We start from the raw sequence: 19,964 nt of genomic DNA, 5'->3' as shown, positions 1-19,964 counted from the left end.
GCCAAAGCAGGACACTCAACTGACTGAGCCACCCAGGCACCCCCTTAAGTATACTATTAACAGCACTGTGTATCATTGAAAAAGTCTGTTATTACAGCAACTAGTGGTGATCATAAGATCTGTAGATGCTCTGGGAGAAAGAGCTTGCACAATAAACATATGACTAGGGTCATAGCAAACAAACAAATAAAACAACAATTGAAAACAAGACAAAACAATCTAAAAGCACTATCGATTCCCTTGTGTCTTGTTATGAATCCTCTATGACTAGACTGCTGGGTTAAGACACTGCCTCCTTCCATCTCCTTAGTAATGCCAATGCCCTTCAGACAAAGACAGTCAGAAATACAGTGGTAATTACATAAGTTGTGTTTATTAGGGAAAGGGAGAAGACAAAGCATGGAAACCACAGGGGTGTTTCAGGAAAAGGGTGTCAGAAAGAATCTGTTATAGGATTTATCTGGGTGATTCAGAGAAGGGCTAAGAAAACAAAACTTTGTGCTGAGTTAGATGGTTCTGGAAGGCAGGACAACTCCATGACTATCTCAATAAATCTACTTATCAAGAAGAGACAAGAACAAAAATAAAGCTCTAGTTGGTGAGGCATCACTCTATCATTTTAGCCAGGAGAGGGTGGTGTTTTGCCGGTGGCACTGTGAATTTTTAAAAATCTGTGCTAAAGCAAAATAATGAGGTGTGGTGGGGCCTTGTTTTGTCTGTCATGGTCTCGGGGCGACCTTGTCTGAGTTTGGGATTCTGTGATATTGGTTATGTTTAACAGAATGGCGTGGCCTCGCTTGAGTGCCAGGCCAGTTTCTGTGGTATATACTAGGATTCGGTAGTGGTTTTATTTCTGCACACAAGAAAAAATGTATTGTTATAATGAAATGATTTGTATTTATTTATTTATTTTGAGAGAGAGAGAGAGAGAGAGAGAGCATGTGTGAGGCATGGGAGAGGGGCAGAGAGAGAAAGGGAAAGAGAGAATCCCAAACTCAACACCCAGCGTGGAGCCTGATGCAGGACTCAATCCCACGACCCTGGGGTATGACCTGAGCCAAAATCAAGAGTTAGACGCTCAACCAACGGAGCCACCCAGGCCCCCAAAGATGGAGGAACTTGAAGGGGATATCACCTGATAATAAGTAAGTGTCTTTAGTTAGAATCCCCCAAAGCAAATGATTCACACAAAAGTATGTTTTTAATTGAGGTATGATTAATATATAACACTATACTACTGTATAATGTTTGTATAATGTTTAATGTTTGCTTTTTAAGGAGTATTCCCCAGGGAATATGAGGAGGAAATTAAGGAAGGGAGATGGAGAAGTCAGATATTCAGCAAAGTCCCACAAAGAGACTTAACAATAAATAATGAGAATAAGTGAGTTAAGTAAATACATAAAATTCAAGATTATTTAAAAAAGGGGGAGCCTGGGTGGCCCAGTTGGTTAAGCGTCCAACTTCAGCTCAGGTCATGATCTCACTGTTCTTGTGAGTTCGAGCCCCACATGAGGCTCTCTGCTGACAGCTCGGAGCCTGGAGCCCGCTTCGGATTCTGTGTCTCCCTCTCTCTCTGCCCCTCCCCACTCGTGCTTTGTCTCTCTTCCTCTCTCAAAAATAAACACTGAAAAAAAAATTATAAAAAAAAAAGAGGGAGAGAGAGTTGTGAGGAGGACCAGAAGGTCCATGAAATCCTAAGGAGGAGGCTCTCCTCGCCCACAAAGTAAGTGGGGGTCTGTGGTCTAGCGGCTCTCCCATGTCAGCAGCCTCAGAAACACCTGGAAGGTTTGTTCAAATGCAGTTTCTCATTCAGTAGGTGTGGGGTGGGACTCAAGCATTTGTATTATTTTTCACGTGTTTCCCAAGCGGAGCCGCTGCTCCCAGGGCACCACACTTTGTAAAAGACTGACAGAGCGTGAGGACAGTCCTTTGGCCCGGAGATGCGGATGCTGGCTCCTGAGAGCGAGGCAACAGTGGCGCACATGTAAACCATTCGGCTGCCCCGGGGGCGGGGGTGGGCGGTAGGCATGGAACACTCCAGCATCTGCTCCAGTCTGGACCCACGTCTGTCTGAATCCAGAGCGGGCACGCTCAGCATTTGCGGTGTATCACTTTTCAGTTGTGTGTTTCAAGAAGCCACAGAATAAACGTACTTGAGCCTGGTCGATGTTAATTGACGATAGACAGCATGGGATGGACAGGGAGTCAGACTGCACAGCTAATTTGGTTAGTTTGAGGTATGTGTTAAGTAAAATTTAAAAAAAATACATATATGTATATGCATATATATATGTCACTTTAGTTGTTATTTTGTGTTTTCCTTTGTGTTAAAACCCTAGAGTCATAGCTTGCACATGTCACATTTTCACTATAACCAACTAGTTTTAGCTGCAAAATTTCAAAAGTATTACATGCCGGTAGAGCAATTCTCTAATGCTATGGGTCTCATGATCGAGTTTTAATTTCACATCGTGTTTTTTCTTCAGGCAAGGTGATTAATTTTCAAATAGCTCACCAAAGTTGGCTTAACATTTATGGCTTTTCAGACACATCCTAGCAACAAATTCGCATCTCAGAGAAGACCAGTTTCTTCTCATTACCTTGTTCTACATTTTGGGTTTAGGGACTAGGTCGCTGTACCCAGGACCATAAAATCTCCATCTCTCCAGTCCACGTTTAAGCCAACAAGAGGGTTCCTTGTCACCCAGGGCAAAAGCACAGGTAAGCAGGAATGTTCTGGAAAGAATTTAGGGCGAAAGTGGATGCCAGTGCAAAGTTTATCTATGTTACACTTTTTCCTATGGGCAGTAAGAATAATTCTTGTTCTATGCTTGACTCAGACAGTACAAGGGCTTTCCATATGTTTACACACAAATCTTCACTGCACCCAGTGAGGTAAATACATGAGGGTTTGGCAGAAGCGAAGACTGTTCCATGCATTTTTCATGAGAGAAATTTCAATAAAGTGAAATAACTCGGTGTCCCAAACACTATGCCAACAAATGACAAGAAAGGCTGTTTACATTTGGATTGTGCAACCAGAACAGCTTGGGTTTCCTACATTCCAAGGCTTCCAGCCAGCCCGTTCAGTTAATCCATTAAAAAAAAAAAAAAAGTTCAATTAAAAAAGTTAATCCATTAAAAAAAAAGTGCAATTAAAAAAAAAAGCTTCCAGAGCTACCTGAAAACCACGTATCATTAGAAAATTGTGTTTAAATGGGGTTCCTTGGAAAACAATTACCATCATGCGTAAGATTTCAGTTTATACATGCAAACTTAGTTGGGACTTTGAGCCCAATTATGTAAGTTATTTATTATGTCTTGAATACCAGAAATATCCATAGAGTTGAAGCAAAAATTTTTGTTCTTCAATTTTCTGAACGACATCCATTCTTGCAGACCTAATGAACACTGTGTATAATCTAGGAAAACTCCACGTGTACTGAACAGGCATGGTACACATTTAAATATTAATTGGAAATAGAAGAGATACAGAAATATAAAGTACCTTCCAATGTCAGCTAATATTCTTCTATAAAGAGTGGTGATTCTCAAAAGATGGGCCGCAATCAGCCATATCCACACCACCTGAAAGCCTGTTAGAACGCAAATTCTAGGGGTCCTGCCCAGACCCACTAAATATGAAACTCTGCGTTTGGGGTCCAGTTATGTGTGTTTCCAACTGGTTGTGATACATGCCAACATTGGAGAACCAGAGACCTGGCAGATAACAGTAATGACTGAATAACAATAGAACTAAAAATAGTATGTAACAGCGTCTGATACCATGGCAGAGATCATTTTCTTTTTGTATTTGTTTGTGTAAGTGTATGCATAAATAGAAAAAGAAAGAAAGGAGGGAGACAGAGAGAGAGAAGCTAAAATGTTAGCAGCATTACAGGCAATTTGTTTTTGCTGCAGGCTTTAGCATTTTCCAAGATTTCTTCATTGAATAGGTATTAGCTTTGTGATTAGAACTATGTTATTAAAGAGAACAATTATGTGACTCAAGAGAAAAGCATGCATCCTTATATTATTGTGGTGCATTCAGAACTTTGCCCAGCTCTATTACAGCAATGTACAAAGCAAAAATCATCCAGTACCAGCAGATGTATATGAGTGGCTCTGCTCTCTTCATAAAGTAGGAAAAACTGTCAGCACACAGCTTATAACCACATTTTCACCTGCTCTCGTGGTAGGTGCTTTTAACTGCTGGAACACAGCTGCCTAAAACATGGGGAATCCTTGGCTGAAAGCTACTGCTGCTATGGGGACTTACATTCCTTCTAGAAGCCCGGCATCTCCTTTGCTTTGGTTTGCAAATGTGGGCATTCATGGTTTCTTTGCTATACCATTTGGTAATTGAAACTGTCCTTTTTTTTCTTTCTTTCTTTTTAATGACTACAATGATGAATGCTTACTTTTGGGAGCTATCTGAAGCCATTCTTGGAGAGTGAAAAAGAATGAAGTCAGACAGGACTTTCTGAATGTCTGATCTGGTTTTACCCTGGAATTGCCAAGCAATTCAGAAGTAAATTCTGTCTTCCAAAGAGTATGAGTTTCCTGTTGCTGCTATAACAAAGAACCATAAACTTAGTGGCTAACAATAACACAAATATACTCTCTTACATTTCTGGAGGGTAAAATTCCTAAAATCAAGAGGTTGGGAAGGCTGCAATCTTTCTGGAGCCTCCATGGGAGAATCCATTTCCTTGCCTTTTCTAAGGCTTCTGGAGGCCACCTACATGCCTTGGTTTATGGCCTCCTTCAGGCATTCTGACCACGGCTGTATCATCACATCTCCTTCTTTGACTCTGACTCTCCTGCTTCCCTCCTACACTTCCAAGGATTCCTGTGATTGCACTGTACCCACCCAGATAATCCAGGAGAGCCTCCCCATTCCAACATTCTTAATCACATGCCATGTGTGAAATCCATTTTGCCACGTAAGGTAATATAGTCACATGTTCTGGGGCCAGGGGGAGGCATTATTCTGCTTACCATACAAAGGGAGAAAGTTTTCAATAATGACCTATATTATCCTTTATCCACATACCTAAAGAATATTGAACTCCTATTATACCTGTCACATTGCAGAAGATGGAGAGACAGACCACAAGAGTTATGTAAATATTTATCTTTGACGATGACAGGGTCTATGCAATGTGCTAATGAAGACAGCCAAGCTTATTTGGCAAGATTAAGTTGAATTTCCAATCCAATGTATTTAAAGAGAAAAAAACACTTCTGTTTTAGTTTTACAAAAGTTACGCATTATGATTAAACATAACATTAAAAATACAGAATAAAAAGAAAACAAAACAAAGAAAATGACAGTCTCTTGGATTTATATACATATTCATTTTTATTTTTACAAAATCAGACCACAGCGCACAGCCTGTTTTGCAACTCCTATTTTATTACTCCCTCGTGGAATCTTTTCTGATAGCATTATTCATTTACTAAGTTCCACAAAAATCATAAATTATTACACAATTTCTCTAATGTTATTGGAGATGTAGGTTGCTTTTAATTTTTTTAATTTCATAAACAATTTTATGTTCAGCATTCTGGCAGGCCAGTCTCTGTGCACATTCATGATTATTTCCATGTAGAAAAATGACAAAGCCAAAAAATGACTGAATATTTTTAAATACTTACCTTCATCATTGATGACACCGGTGCTCTAAAATCACATAAAGGTAATAATATAAATATAATGTTTGGGGCCATTTCATTAGTTGTGAAAGAATTTTCTCCATCACTTCTTTGGAGATAGCACAGAGTCAAGGGGCGCCTGGGTGGCTCAGTCGGTTAACTGTCCAACTTTGGCTCAGGTCACGATCTCACAGTTTATGAGTTCGAGCACTGCGTCAGGCTCTGTGCTGACAGCTCAGAGCCTGGAGCCTGTTTCAAAATTTGTCTCCTCCTCGCTCTCTGCCCTTCCCCCGCTCACCCTGTCTCTCAAATATAAATAAACATTAAAAAAAAAAAGAAAGAAAGAAAGCACAGAGTCCAGTGTGTTAGTTATAGAATAGAACATCTATACTTTATTTGAAGAGACGGTAAGTAAACATATTTAGGATCTAGGTCTTTAAACAGTCTTCATTTAAAATGTATGGCATGAACTTCTGTCTCTACAGAGAGGGACTAACCTTGCCATGGACAGAGACAACTCTCAGTAGTGAATGTAATCAGACAGGGAAAGGTGGACAGATCCAGGGCAGTAACTGGAGTCCAGCAAAGGCATGCTGGCCGAAAGCCAAATGAAACTTTGCTCAAGGCAAATGTCTGCAGGGTGATTCTTCAAAGGCATAAACATCCAAGTACATGCGTGTCAATGCAGTCCAATCGTGGGATGCTCCTCCCCTGCTGATTGACTTGCCTGTAAGAAAGAAAAAAAATCATATTTTCTTTGACATTGGAGTTTATCACATGCGGAGACCTTAGAAATGATGTGGACATCTGTTGAAAATCATGGTACACAAATAATAACAGCTAATTTTGTTGAGCTACTACTGTATTCCAGATACGATGTTTAATGCTTACCTCCGACACTGCAAGTACTCCTCACAGCGGCATCTGAAGGAGGGAGACATCCCCATTCTACAAGTGTAAAGGTGAGGCTAGAAGACTTAACAAAGATTTAGAACTTGAAGATGGTCATAGAGTTAATAAATGTTGGCTCACGTCTGAGTAACACCAAAACCTATTCTCTTAACATGCTCATTTGGCTGCAAGATATTAAAAGGGAGAAGGGCATGGAAGGGAGGATTTCAAAATTAAGTTAATGACTAAATCATTTTCTGAAAACGTCTAAGTAACGACAACATACTCCTGATATAAAGTTAAAGGAAACAAGCCAATATGTACATTTTTACATAACGTGAAATCAATTTTTAAATAGACACGAAATTTTGCAAAAGATAAATTCACAGTTGTACATATACACCTAGCCTTATATATAGCTGTGGTCTCTGAATGGTAGAGTCTTCAATTAAGTTTAACTCATCATGCTATTTGTATTTTCTATAATGGAGATGATGGTATGTTTTAATAATAACAAAAAGTGTAACCATTTATTTAAAAATAATACAGAAGGGAGGGGCCCACTGAATGCTTTCTTGGATCTTCCATAAAATAGAATACACGAAGGAAAGGAATCTTTTTTTTTCCTATCAATATTACAGGGGTGGTGTTAGACATGAAGGCATTCTGTGCCATGTTTAATCTGTGAAACCAATAAAATTCACAATATCTGACAAATTGGTCCATGATACGTTTTTTTTCTCTTGAAAAGCATCATAAATATGCATGTGCAGGAATAAAACATAACCTCACAGGGAAGTCTTACTGCAGAAGTCAAATAAGGCTTTTGGATTCTGCCACACAAAATTTAAATCACCAAGTATTTTACGATTAAACATATATCAAGACCTGATTCTCTCTACTTTCATCAATATACACACTGCAGTTGCAAATGACTAAAAATATGTTCGTTTCAGTCAAACCATAATAGACCGTGGGATCTAGAAATGTCTGGAGCAATTAGAAACAGCACAATAACTTGAAGTCCTAGGCTTTCCTTCAGACGTAGACTGCCTTTGAACATTATATTGGTCTCAGCTTGGGAACTGAAAATCACTGGTAATGAATTCAATTCAATTTCTTTAATCTGTGAACTCACAGTTAATGCAGATGAGGTTATTTGTTTTCAATGAGCCATTTAATATAATGAAGGAGGGTTTTTGTAATCCCTAATTAATTCTTGCCCTCAGCCCACCAATTGATTAGTAACCCACTGGGGGTGGGTGAGCAGTCAGCCACCTCCCCTTCCAAATAATTGCTACTCTGGTAGGAATGTCACATTCAAAATCACCGTCATTAAAGTAACAGCAAACCTGAGATGGTGGCATTAATGAGTCAAACAAATTTCGATTCTTATTGATTAATTGGTGAAATGTATATCATAAACACTGCAAATCTACCTTAAATAAATGTCGGGGTGGAGAAGGGAGCTGCGGTTTTTATTGAGACTACTTCAACTATCCAAACAAGTGTTTCTTTTTTTAGTGAGCAGAATATAATATAGGACTGTGCAAGATGATGGACTGCTATATTTAACTCAGACAAATGCATAACAAATCACTATTCTGTAGTGAGAAGGTACACCTCTTAGGCTCCTTTTTCTTTCTTTCCTTTTTTTTTTTCTTTCCTTGGGGCCTGGATATAAGACCACAGCCATCTAAATAATCCTCCAGAAATAAACCAATGAAATTGTGAGTCTGACAACAGACACAGTATTATACCTGCAGCTGGTAAATGTTTCCATAGTCCAACCACCTTTCCAGTAAAAATTTTATCCCGGGGGAAAGTCAGCAACTAAGATTTTAACTACTTTTCTGCAATAGAAAAGTTTGGGGCAATTGAGACTTCATAAATTTCATTATTTATGGCCTTTATTTTTCTTAGAGAATTACCCACCCATCAAGTATGATTGTGAAAATACTACTACCGTATTACCAAATTCCCATATAAATAAAATTAAAAAATGGTATGATTAACTATGAGACTACCTCATAAGAAAGTACATAATTCCAAGACCATTTTGTTGTTTTCTGTATCGCTTGCTATGTTCATAATTATTGAATGAGCATTTCAATTATCCAAATATTGGGAAACTAAAAATTCATAAATGTTTTGGCCAATTACCTGGACTGTGAACCTCCACTGACTGGCCCACTCTGTCTCGGGGAGATTCCTAAAAGGATATTTGGAGCTATACCTCTATAGAAATAGTATTTATTTATGTACAACCTTTGGACTCGTGAACATATTTCTAATAGATAGTATGCTAACAATGGAATATAACCTAGTGAATTTAGTCTCTGCAGCCAAACAGATCTACTGTGGTATTAGAAAGAAAGGACATTTACACTGAATAGTAAGCAACTCCCAGAACTTTGTAAAAACATAACCGCAACCATTAAAAGTAACTTTGCACTACTTACTACAATTTAAAATGTGTGAACCCTTTCACCCAATGTACTAGTCCAGAAGTCCATCCGTATACACGTATGTGGCAAGGATATGTATATAATGATGCCCGCCACAATATTATCAATATTATTTGTAACAGAAAAGAACAGCCAAATATGAAAGGGTTAGCAAAAGGAAAACATTTGTATTATCTTCTTGTCCTGAATTCTTCCAAGAAACAGCCTTGGAGATGGCTTGCCTGTAGGTTCATTTTGGCAATCGATTCCAATCAATGGGAGTGGAAACAAGGGAGTAATGCGATAGAAAAGGAGGGGAAATAACCAATTGTAAAGCATGTTATTGATCCCGCATTTCCAGATGGCAATAATTTGCCATTGCGTATCAATCTTGCTCGAGGACCCTCTGAAGAAATGTGTACAGTTTGCTATTATTTCCTGAGGGCCAGAATCTGATAGTTATTGCCTCTGAAATTCATGAGTTTGTCTACGGAGTCCTGGCTTCTTTGAAGCACTTTCACATTCTCTCGTCGTTAAGAATTTCCAAGCAATTGCCACAGATATCCCAAATGGTGGCAGAGAAATCAAAGAACAAAGGGAAGGACTCGCAGTGTGGCTGAGCCAAGGCAATGCCAGATTCAGCTTGTGAACCACTGGGCAGATTAAACACTGTCTCAGCTACATCCCAGAAATTCCACATGGTCATTTTCATTCAATTAAAAATGCACTGGCCTTTGGATTTCTTTTCATCTGTGACCCATCCGTTCTTTAGATGCGTATTATTTCATTTCCAAACATTTGGGATTTCCCAGATAGCTTTCTGTTGTTGATTTTTAGTTTAATTGTGTTGTGGACAGAAACCATGCTTTGCATGATTTCAACACGTTTAAATCACTGAGTTTGTTTAAGGGCCAAAAATATGGCCTGTCATGGTGAATTCTCCATGTGCACTTGAATGTGTATTCTGTGTATTGGGTGAAATGGTCTCTAGATGTCAATTAGGTCAAGTTGGATGATGGTGCTGTTCAGGTCTTCTAGGTCTCGATAGGTCATCTGACTAATTTATTATTAAATCCCAAGAGAGGGATGCTAGCGTTTCCAACTATAATTGTGGATCTGTCTCTTTCCCCTGTTCTATCAGGTTTTGCGTCATGTATTCTGAAACCTGTTTTGAGATGAAGACACATTTAAATTATGTCCTTGATGAATTAACATTTTTATCATGTAGTAATGTTCCCTCCTTATTTCTGGTACTATTCCTTTTATGAAATCTAATTTGTGTGATATGATTAGTCATTCCAGCCTTATTTTCGTTACGGTATGATTCCTTTTACTTTAGGCAATCCACGATTTATACTTACTGTGGATTTCTCACGGACAATGTAGAGTTGGATCTTACATTTGTATCCAATTTGATAATCTCGGGCTTTTAATTCATAATGTTTAATAGTTCCTGGTGGTTATTTCTTCAAGTGCTGTCTTCTTCTCTCTCTTCTGAATCTTTAATTGTACACATTAGGCCATCTGATATGTCCCACAGGTCTTGAATGATCTACAAAGCTTTTCGCTCTTCTCATTTTGTATTTCTGTTTGATTAATTTCTACTTACCTATCCTCAGGTTTGCTAATTCTTTCTCTGGAGGTGGCAAGTTGTTTACAAAGGAATGTACAACTATGAAAATTCAGTAAGTAAAATGTGTCCTCAGTGCTTGAAGACAACACAAGCCTTAGGTATCTTCCCCACTCCCCTCACCGCCCCCCTCCCCCCCCACACACACCATTTTTGTTAAGACCCAAAGTATATGGAATCACTAATACAATCATTTTACGTGTCTGGAAGTGTCCACACTAATAGAAATTAGTTTCTACCCAAAGATACTTTGCTGAAGTGTTAAGGGTATTTGCCAATAAATATTGCAAGTTCTGCTGTCAAGATTTACTTCATTTTTGTTTGGCGAACACAGTCTCCGTTTGACACGTCTTAAATAAGACCTACCCACATCCCTAGAAATGTTGATATGGAATAAATGAGAGGCAGCTGAAGACTTTTCAGACTGCTTCTGTGACGTTGAGCCATGAGTATGGATATGTGACAAAGGAAGGACTAAGAATGCCGCCCGGAGGCTAATTTTTTTCACATGCCTTGGTTATACCATTTTGTTTCTACCTCCGCCTTTATGCATTTCATAGTTACATATCTACTGTTGCCATTCATCCTTGACATTCTTTCGTTTAATGAATTAAATATCACCAGTCTGATGGCTATTATTTTAGGGTAAACTAAAAACAAACCTATTATGAACATACTTGATTTATTATAGCCTGCCAAACAATTATGACGAAAGATGGCCTTCGTTACCTTAACCCTCACCTTCAGCAGCTTCAAATATCTTTTGGAAACAAAACAAAACAAAAACTAGGAGTAAATAAATAATGAAGTAATTTTCCTGTGGGTTTTGGGACAAGATAGACTTTCATTAAGTTCACATTTCACACTTTCTCATGTTTCTTCTTATACCTGTTGACATGTTTGTGAGATGGCAGAGTAGGGCTTAGGGGTATAATATTTAGCTACGGAAAGTTCTTCTGTGTGCGAATCCATATGGCCTACCTAATACAATTTATTGAGTTGAATCTGCATACTTACGCTAGGAAATTCCAGGCTTTCCTAGGAATCCCATTTGCAAGAATGTTTCTGCATCCTGTGGACACACAAGACAGAATTTAGAGGTGTCATCAAGCTTAATAAATAACTCAGTTTGGACACTGCAATCCCTTGGAATCAATGCGCTCTGAGCCAAATAGGGTGCATCTAGCCTCTGAGCTAAGATGCAAATGACTTACGGGATTTAAGAATTCGGCCTATGGAGAATGATGTACATGGACCTTCTTGAGTTATTTCAGAAGATAATGAGACTTACTCAGAGGGGATCATTCTTAATGATATTAATATAGTATCTTGGGGGCACTGGAGTTGGTGTAAGGACATTCTAATAGTTGCTTTTATAAATATAAGAGGAGAAAGGCGGGGGGCCTAGGTGACTCTGTCGGTTAAGAATCCGACTCTCAGTTTTGGCTCAGGTCATGATCTCACAGTTTTGTGAGTTCGAGCCCCACATCGGGCTGTGCACTGATGGTGCAGAGCCTGCATGGGACTCTCTCTCTCTCTCTCTCTCTCTCTCTTTCTCTCTCCCCCCCCCCCCGCCTCTCCCCTACTCATGCTGTCTCTATCTCTCAAAATAAGTAAATCAACTTAAAAAAAATTTTAAGAGGAGAAAGGCTGTACACAAAAATAAAATTATTAGGATGCAGTGGTGTGGCTTTGGAGCACCTGATTGCCAAGGTGTTAGGAAAAGAGTGGTATCAGACACAGAGGTTGGGGTTGAGTATAGCCTCTTACCTGGAGGCTGCTTGTATTTGAAGCTTTACAACATGATAATCTTTATTCAGTTATCTTTTTTTGAGTAGCAAATGACTCCTAATCTTAGTGGCTGAAAACAATAACCATTTATTTGTGCATATGCTAGGTGAGAGACAATTCTGGCATCTCTCCTTTTTTTATAAGGAAATCAATCCTATTGGACCTGGGCCCAACCCTCATAACCTAATGACTCTAAACCTAATTATCTCTCAAAAGCCCCATCTCCAAATACCATCATATGGGGATGAGGGTAGTGCTTCAGTATGAATTTGGGGTGACACAATTTGGTCTGTATCATATATTGATCTGTTATTTTCTTACAGTCTTTTTGTTTGACTTGAGTATTAAGATAACTACTGGTCTCATCAAATGAGGTATAGTCTCTCTTCTATTTATTTTCATGTGCAATTTGTATATATACACATTTATAGTTTGTATGTTTATAAACATTCAAAAATTATATTTTATATATATATGTAGAGAGAGAGAGAGAGAGAAAAGAGAAGAGTGAGATAATTTTTGAATGTTTTAAACTACAAATTCAGTTTGTCCTTTTCTGAAATTTGACCTTGTTTTGGGCAATTCTAACTCAATAGACAGACTTTTATGCTTTTGAGTTTCGACTGAGATCAGTTTCCTACAGCTTCCCACCCCCCATCTCTCACACCACACCCTAGAATAACCCCTATGAAAACTGGTATTTGCAAACTATGTATAAGACTAGATGTAATTCATTTATCAGGGCCGTCTATGCTACAGCCCAAACAATACATATACAAGGTGGAGAGGGGCTGGCCGTGCATTTAGATGATAGGGCTTTCTCTCCATTACTTCAATCTCGGAACTAGGCATCAAGGACTACTCCTTGGACTTGGCTCCACATTTGACAAGTAGAACACTTTATTTTTTTAAATTTTATTTATTTTTGAGAGACAGAGAGAGACAGAGCACAAGCAGGGGAGGGGCAGAGAGAGAGGGAGACACAGAATCCGAAGCAGGCTCCAGGCCCCAGACTGTCAGCACAGAGCCAGACGTGGGGCTCGAACCAACGAACCGTGAGATCATGACCTGAGCCAAAGTCGGACGCTTAACTGATTGAGTCACCCAGGTGGTCCTGACAAGCAGAATACTCTTAATGTCATAATTGCTCACAGGATCCCTGGGAGATTCACTCCTTTAAGGAGGCTCAGAGAAAGAGAGAATAGGCAATTTTCTAGAAACTAATTAGCTTTGGAGCCTCAGCTTTCCCCTTCTATTTACTCTGCCACACAAGATCAGACAGGCAGAATATGAATATAAACTCTATTTGCTGGGATTGATTCTGGAGGCACGGCACATTTTCTGCAGGGATATGTGTAAGGATAGATATAAATGGATGCACTTTTCCCTAACAGTTTGCATTCAGAGACTTAAAAATGCCTGCGTAAAATGTAGCCTTTCTTTCTAAAGAAACTGATTTATAGGGATGTTGTTTTATGACACCCCACAGTATTAGTAAAGTAAAATATGTTCTAAATCCTTCAGCACTGTGTGATCCCTATGTTAGTCTACAGCAATTAGACTGGTAATTAAGTATTTGACTCCACAGTTATGAGACGTATACTTATGCTGCATCCATTTGTGTTTAAAGCGGTCTAGGATTTTGTCTTTTGAAGATATATTTAACGCAGGCACTTGGGTTCTCCTAAACCATGTGAACATAAATAGACAACAAATAAATTCTTTAATCGAATAGTTGTTATATTTATTTTTGTCTCTGTTATGTCCAATAACTAGCTTAGCAGTGTTTCTGCTTTTCCTTCCCTGAACAGATGTGGTATTTTCATCTGAGAAGATACCGTCATTCTGGTAGCTTTCTGGAATGATGCACAGAATGGGAAAAAAATCAAGTATAGCTCCTAGGTTATTTGAACATATAAAGACAACAGTGTAATCATTTTGAAGTGGATTTTTAAGTATTCTTAAATGAAGGCATTCCTCATAATTAGAAATTTCTAGGTGAGTGACGAACAAGAATATGAAATAATGAAGGACGAGAAAGCAGCCAAGCTACCTAGTTAAATATCGGATTGGTCCCATTTTCACACACTTTATTGGTCCAGCTATTTTCACACACTTTAACTGAAGACTTTTTGTTGTTATAGTTAATAAATATGTTTCTTAATCTGTTTTAAATGGTAAACGAATGGGAGTTTTTATTTTGTAAAGATAATGTATTAAATCTTGAGTAAATTTTAAGCAGAAATAAGCAGAAATGCTCCCTTTCCCAGGAGTATTCTACAGACAGAGTAACTTTTGGAAAGTGTGAATACCTATAGTACACACGCCAAAAAATTACGGATAATCAAAAGGAAATATCATAATATAGTAGACACTTGTAAGGCTGAGTCTTTAAATCCCCCTTCTCTAGAAGCAGACACTTTCTCTCTTTGCCATTTACATGGCAAAACAGGGTATTGTCCTAATAATTATTCAAATGTAAGTAGATATCTCAGTACCATATTTATACAGAGAAATATAAATTATATATACCCACATGCCCTTTAAAATATGCTTTCACTTTAAAATTACATTTGGGGGTTGCTTTGTGAAAATAAAATAACTGTTGATTTATGGGTCTTAATAAGAGTCCGATCCTTTCTTATAATAGAAGTGTTATTTATGTTGTTCCCGTTAAGACAGGAAAGTTTCTCCATGGGGGAGGAAGCCATTGATTTCCCTTTGGGGGTCTTAAAAGTGATTTTCTATTTCACAAGCTAGAAAGGAGACCCCTGTGTACTCTCCTTTATGCATCCAAAGCTTATCTTTTCTTCAAAACCCACTCAATCCCTTTATGATTTGTGCCCATGAATCTTTCCCTGACCTCTTCAACTCGTGATCTCATGCTGCTCAAAACTAACCGCATCAACTCTCCTTTAAAAGTGGAATAAGGGAACACAGGATGGAAGCTGATAGTGATACTCTCGGAACAGGGAAACTGAGGCACACACCAGTGAAAGAATTGAGAAAGCCTTCAAGGTTAAGCATTGACAAAGGGTCAGAAGTTTAGAGCAGCTTTCTGAAAAGGAGACAATAACTGATTCAAGCAAAAGATACTGTCTTGTGTATAAGTCCTGGCTTCTGGATGACAGGGATCCAACAGATAGCTTACGCTAAGTCATTTGTGCTCTTCTGGGAATAGTAAAGTAGATTTTAGGGTTGTCATCATGGAATAAGCAGGTAGAGATATGATGACTTCAGCAGAGTCTGGGCAATTCCAGTGTACAAAATTCTAAATTTCCCACTCAGTTCTTTGTTATCACTCTTATTCTAAATTAGTTTAATTTTTTTTTATGAATTTACATGGAGGGTACATAGTATAAATGTTGAGTATTAATCAACTTTTGATTAACTAATCAACCTCAAAGCTCGAAGTGACTTATATCACTAGTGGCATTTCTTCAGTGGCTTACAACAAATACCACTCATTTCCTTGCTCATGGGTTGGCTGTGGGTCCACAGGACTTGACTAGGAGCAGCTGGGCTTGGCTTCGTGTTTTGAGTCGTGTTCATGTTGACTCCACAGGTTTCCTTCCTGTTCTGCTCCTGGTGGACCTCAGGCATGCAAAAACCAAATCCCAAAAGTGTGTTTAAGCCTCTGTGTATGTTTGATGTTTGCGGCCATCCCATTGGCAAAAGCAAGTCACACGGTCATATGTCTAAGCCCCGAAGCAGAGGGTGAAGAAAGTGTCTCTGTCCACACTGGGAGGCTCTGCAGTTATAACACAGCTGTAGTTATTAGAAAGCAGTGAAGAACTGAAAACAAGAATTTAATCTATCAGATAATGTTAACGGTACCACATGCTTATAAAAAATCAGTACTTCCCCAAAACAGTCCTTCTGAACACCTAATTCTGCTTTCCAAGAGACAAATATTTTCTATTGCTTTTGGTATTTACCTTATTTATCTATCTGTCTAGTCTATCTACCTATCATCCATCTAATACCACCAGTAAATAATTGCATATGCTTATATGTAAATTGGCATTAGTGCATATTCATCAGTTTTAAACATTATCAAATTCCTGTAACGGTAAATAAGGGTTTGGCTTTGTTGCACACCCTTCTCCCATGACGTCAGTATAATTTATCACAATTTGGGGGGTTTAATCTGTTATCAGTGTTTACATCATGTTATAGATATAATTCACTGCTTACCTAAGACTTTAAATTTCCTATACTTAACAGTTTTAAAACCGCTTAAATCTCTTTGTACCTGTTTCTGTTTTTCAGTGTTCCAAAAAACATTGACAGCTCTTTTGACCACCGTCACTAATTTTACCCCTGGTATTCAAACAAAGATCTCAGCACTCTATTAATTACATCCCTTGCCCCCAACACCTGCACCTTGGACACATTCCCTCCCCACTCCCATAGCTTTGCACCCATCTCCCTAGTCTGGACTAAGGCTCTCTACTCCTCATGCGAACCCCTCATCCTTTCTTTACTTCTCCACTTGAGATACTACTACCAATAAATATTCTAGTAGTATGCAAAGTTTTTGTTGAAAAGTCAAATTTCACACTCTTAGTATGTGATCTGGTTTATTTTTCCTGTAAGCTTTTAGTATATCCATTTTATTCTTTTATGTTTGAATTTCACAGCAATATGTTTGCTGCCGATTACTGTTTTAATTAGTGACTTTTCAAATTGAAGATTCATTTTCAGGTTTGGAAAATTGTTTATTATTATTATTATCATTATCATTATTATCACTATTTATTTTATCCCCTTTCTTTCTAGAGTTCCCTATTTTTATTATCTTTTCTCTTCTACTTTTCATCTTTTTTGTTTATTTGGTCTGCTTTCTGGAAGAAATTCTCTATAGTGCCCTGGCCTAAGTCACATCTATCTCTTGACTTAATTAAAAAACATTTTTTTTTAATGTCTATTTATTTTTGAGAGCGACGGAGTGTGAGTGGAGGAGGGGAAGAGAGAGAAGGAGACACAAAATCCAAAGCAGGCTCCAGGCTGAGCTGTCAGCACGGAACCCGATGCGGGGCTTGAACTCATGAACGGTGACATCATGACCTGAGCTGAAGTCGGACATTTAACAGACTGAGCCACCCAGGCGCCCCTTTTGACTTCATTCATATAATACCCTCTCAACTAATTTTCCTGCCCTTGCCCTTGCTTCACTGTTGTCCAGGCTAAACATAGCAACCTTTAAAAAAATTATATCAGAATAAATATTCTCTGCCCCAGACTTTGCAATGGTTTGTGTTCTGTATTTCAGAATAGGAGCTAACTTCTTTACAATAGCCTACAGGATCCTTCTTGTTCTAGAACATCATTAGCCCTCTGCCCTGCTTTCTCACATTTTTCTCTTGCCTTCATTCTGTCCTAGACTCACCAACTGCTTTCTAGTTCTCTGACACAGTACTGGTCTTACGGAAATAAAAAGTGAGCCACAGAGGCACCTGGGTGGCTCAGTTAAGCATCTTACTTCGGCTCAGGTCATGATCTCATGGTTGGTGGGTCTGAGCCCCATGTCAGGCTCTGTGCTGACAGCTCAGAGCCTGGAGCCTGCTTAGGATTCAGTGTCTCCCTCTCTCTCTCTGCCCCTCCCCCACTCATGCTTTGTCTCTCTCTCTCTCTCTCTCTCTCTCTCTTTCTCTCTCTCTCTCTCAAAAATAAATAAACATTAAAAAAATAAATTTAAAAAAAGTGAGCCACAGATAAAAGCTGCATGTGTGACTTTAAATTGTTTAGCAGTCAATGGAAAAAAAAAAAAAGATGAAAACTGGGTGACATTAATTTTAATAATATATTTAACTGAACCCAATAGGTTTAGAATTTATCATTTTAACATGGAGTCAAAACCCTTTAAATTATTAATGAGGAAATTGCACATTCAGTCTTCAAAGACTGATGCATTTATAGCACCACTCACTCAGGCCAGCACTTGATCTGTAACTATCCTTCAAAGATGCCCCAAATGGAGGCAAGATGTCAGACCCTTCATTAGGCCGGTCGTTGTATACAGACCACCCCTGAGGGAAGCATCCAGCACCCTCCTTCCACGGAGGGCAATGCCCAGGAGAAACAGAGCTGTGAGTTTGCAGCAGGCAATAGCACTGAACCACTACAGTCTTTGAGTCTGCAGGGAAGGTCTGAGCCAGGCACCAGAGGATGTAAAATCAAAATTAAGATAAAAAAAAGTTAAAAGTAAAGATGCAGTAGGCAGGCCTTTTTAAAAACACACACTTATTTACAACACATAAAAAAATCTGAGACACGCTACTAATCGAAAAACAATGATCGCTCATTACGATTAAAGGTCAATGTTTTTTAGTAGGTCAGTAATTTGAGCACAAGTATCTAAAGAATGTCAGGTTTAAAACCTAGATCGAAACATCCAAAGGAAAAAATATATATATTGCTATTATATTATTATATATGAGAAAGCCCTGATTTATGACAAGAGATCAAATCTATCCATATGTTAAAAAGGTCCTCCAATTTCTTTTATAAAGTTATGATGAGATTAAAGGAACATACTGGCTCTTCCTTCTGATCCAGAAGTTTAGGAGAGATTGAATTGAAGAAATATTGGTAAAAATCCTGCGATCATACACAAGTCAGGAAGAATGAGTCTGAGACTTACGGTCAAGATACGACTTGGGATTGGTACTGAATGCTTCGAATGGGTTTCCTTTTGTGTCCTGGACCAGAAGCAGTTGCAGGAATCTGTGAAAGAGATACAGCAGGCAGAAAGTCCAGGGGACAGTGAGGTTTCTTCTTGATCAGGCAGAGCCTGTCAATGATATTTCGGACAGCAGCACCAGAAAGGGTATCAGGCATGGACATATTGTGTCCGGGGAGGGGAGGCGGGCACAACACAACAAGGCTTACTGATAGCTGTCCCCAGCAAGGCAGCTTCCCCGAGCTCCCAGAGATAAAACGGCACCGCTAGAAATGCTTACGTGTCCACACTTGGAATTGCTGAAGTGGTAATGAAAACGCCTGTCTATTATATCTGCTTGTATTGAGTTTGGCTGCCCAGCAGAAAATCCAGTAAGAACGGCTTAAAGGGGATGCATGGAGTAAAAGTTACTGAAAGTTGACAAGGAGATACAGGATCAGAGCTGAGGAGATTCTCAGAAGAAGGCACTGGGGAATGAGGAGCACAAATAACAATCAAAAGAGAATAAGATAAACTCCTTGAGTGAAAGAACTAGATCTGAGGACTGTATAGTGAACTTTAGGCCAAGAAAAGTCAATTGCCATAGACCAATAGATGCCACCCACCTTCAAAACGTAAAGAAGGAATTTAGAATGTCAAGTAAACAATATAAATAAAATAAAATTTGTTACCAGCAAAGGATGCCTGGCCAGCGTTACACACAAGAACACAATGGAAGATTTCAAGGAAATAGATCATTACTAATGATTTCCATGACCAGATATTTTAATCATAAGGCATGATTCAAACATGAAGATAGAGATAGACATACTCATGTGCTTTCCCTAAAAGCACTCATTGAAGGCATTTTAGCTAACTG

The 19,964-nt window shown here is 38.7% G+C and overlaps 2 long non-coding RNA genes across 2 annotated transcripts; both read right to left on the bottom strand.

Moving 5' to 3' along the window:
- Positions 1–6,026: 6,026 nt before the first annotated feature.
- Positions 6,027–12,109, bottom strand: LOC109277020 (uncharacterized). The gene is made up of 3 exons (XR_002084949.2): positions 11,647–12,109; positions 6,553–6,737; positions 6,027–6,388 (listed from the first exon to the last, which is right to left on the bottom strand). It is a non-coding gene; the product is annotated as an uncharacterized LOC109277020 (long non-coding RNA).
- A 2,375-nt stretch (positions 12,110–14,484) lies between these two features.
- LOC128774196 (uncharacterized) lies at positions 14,485–19,694 on the bottom strand. Its single transcript, XR_008418662.1, has 2 exons — positions 19,067–19,694; positions 14,485–16,215 (listed from the first exon to the last, which is right to left on the bottom strand). It is a non-coding gene; the product is annotated as an uncharacterized LOC128774196 (long non-coding RNA).
- Positions 19,695–19,964: the final 270 nt, after the last annotated feature.

The sequence above is a fragment of the Panthera pardus genome, unplaced genomic scaffold (genome assembly GCF_024362965.1).
Source record: "Panthera pardus isolate Hobbes unplaced genomic scaffold, ASM2436296v1 HiC_scaffold_3, whole genome shotgun sequence".
In the NCBI taxonomy this organism is placed as follows: domain Eukaryota; kingdom Metazoa; phylum Chordata; class Mammalia; order Carnivora; family Felidae; genus Panthera; species Panthera pardus.
The sequence above is the reverse complement of the archived record's forward strand: the minus strand, read 5'-3'. Positions and strand labels throughout refer to the sequence as shown.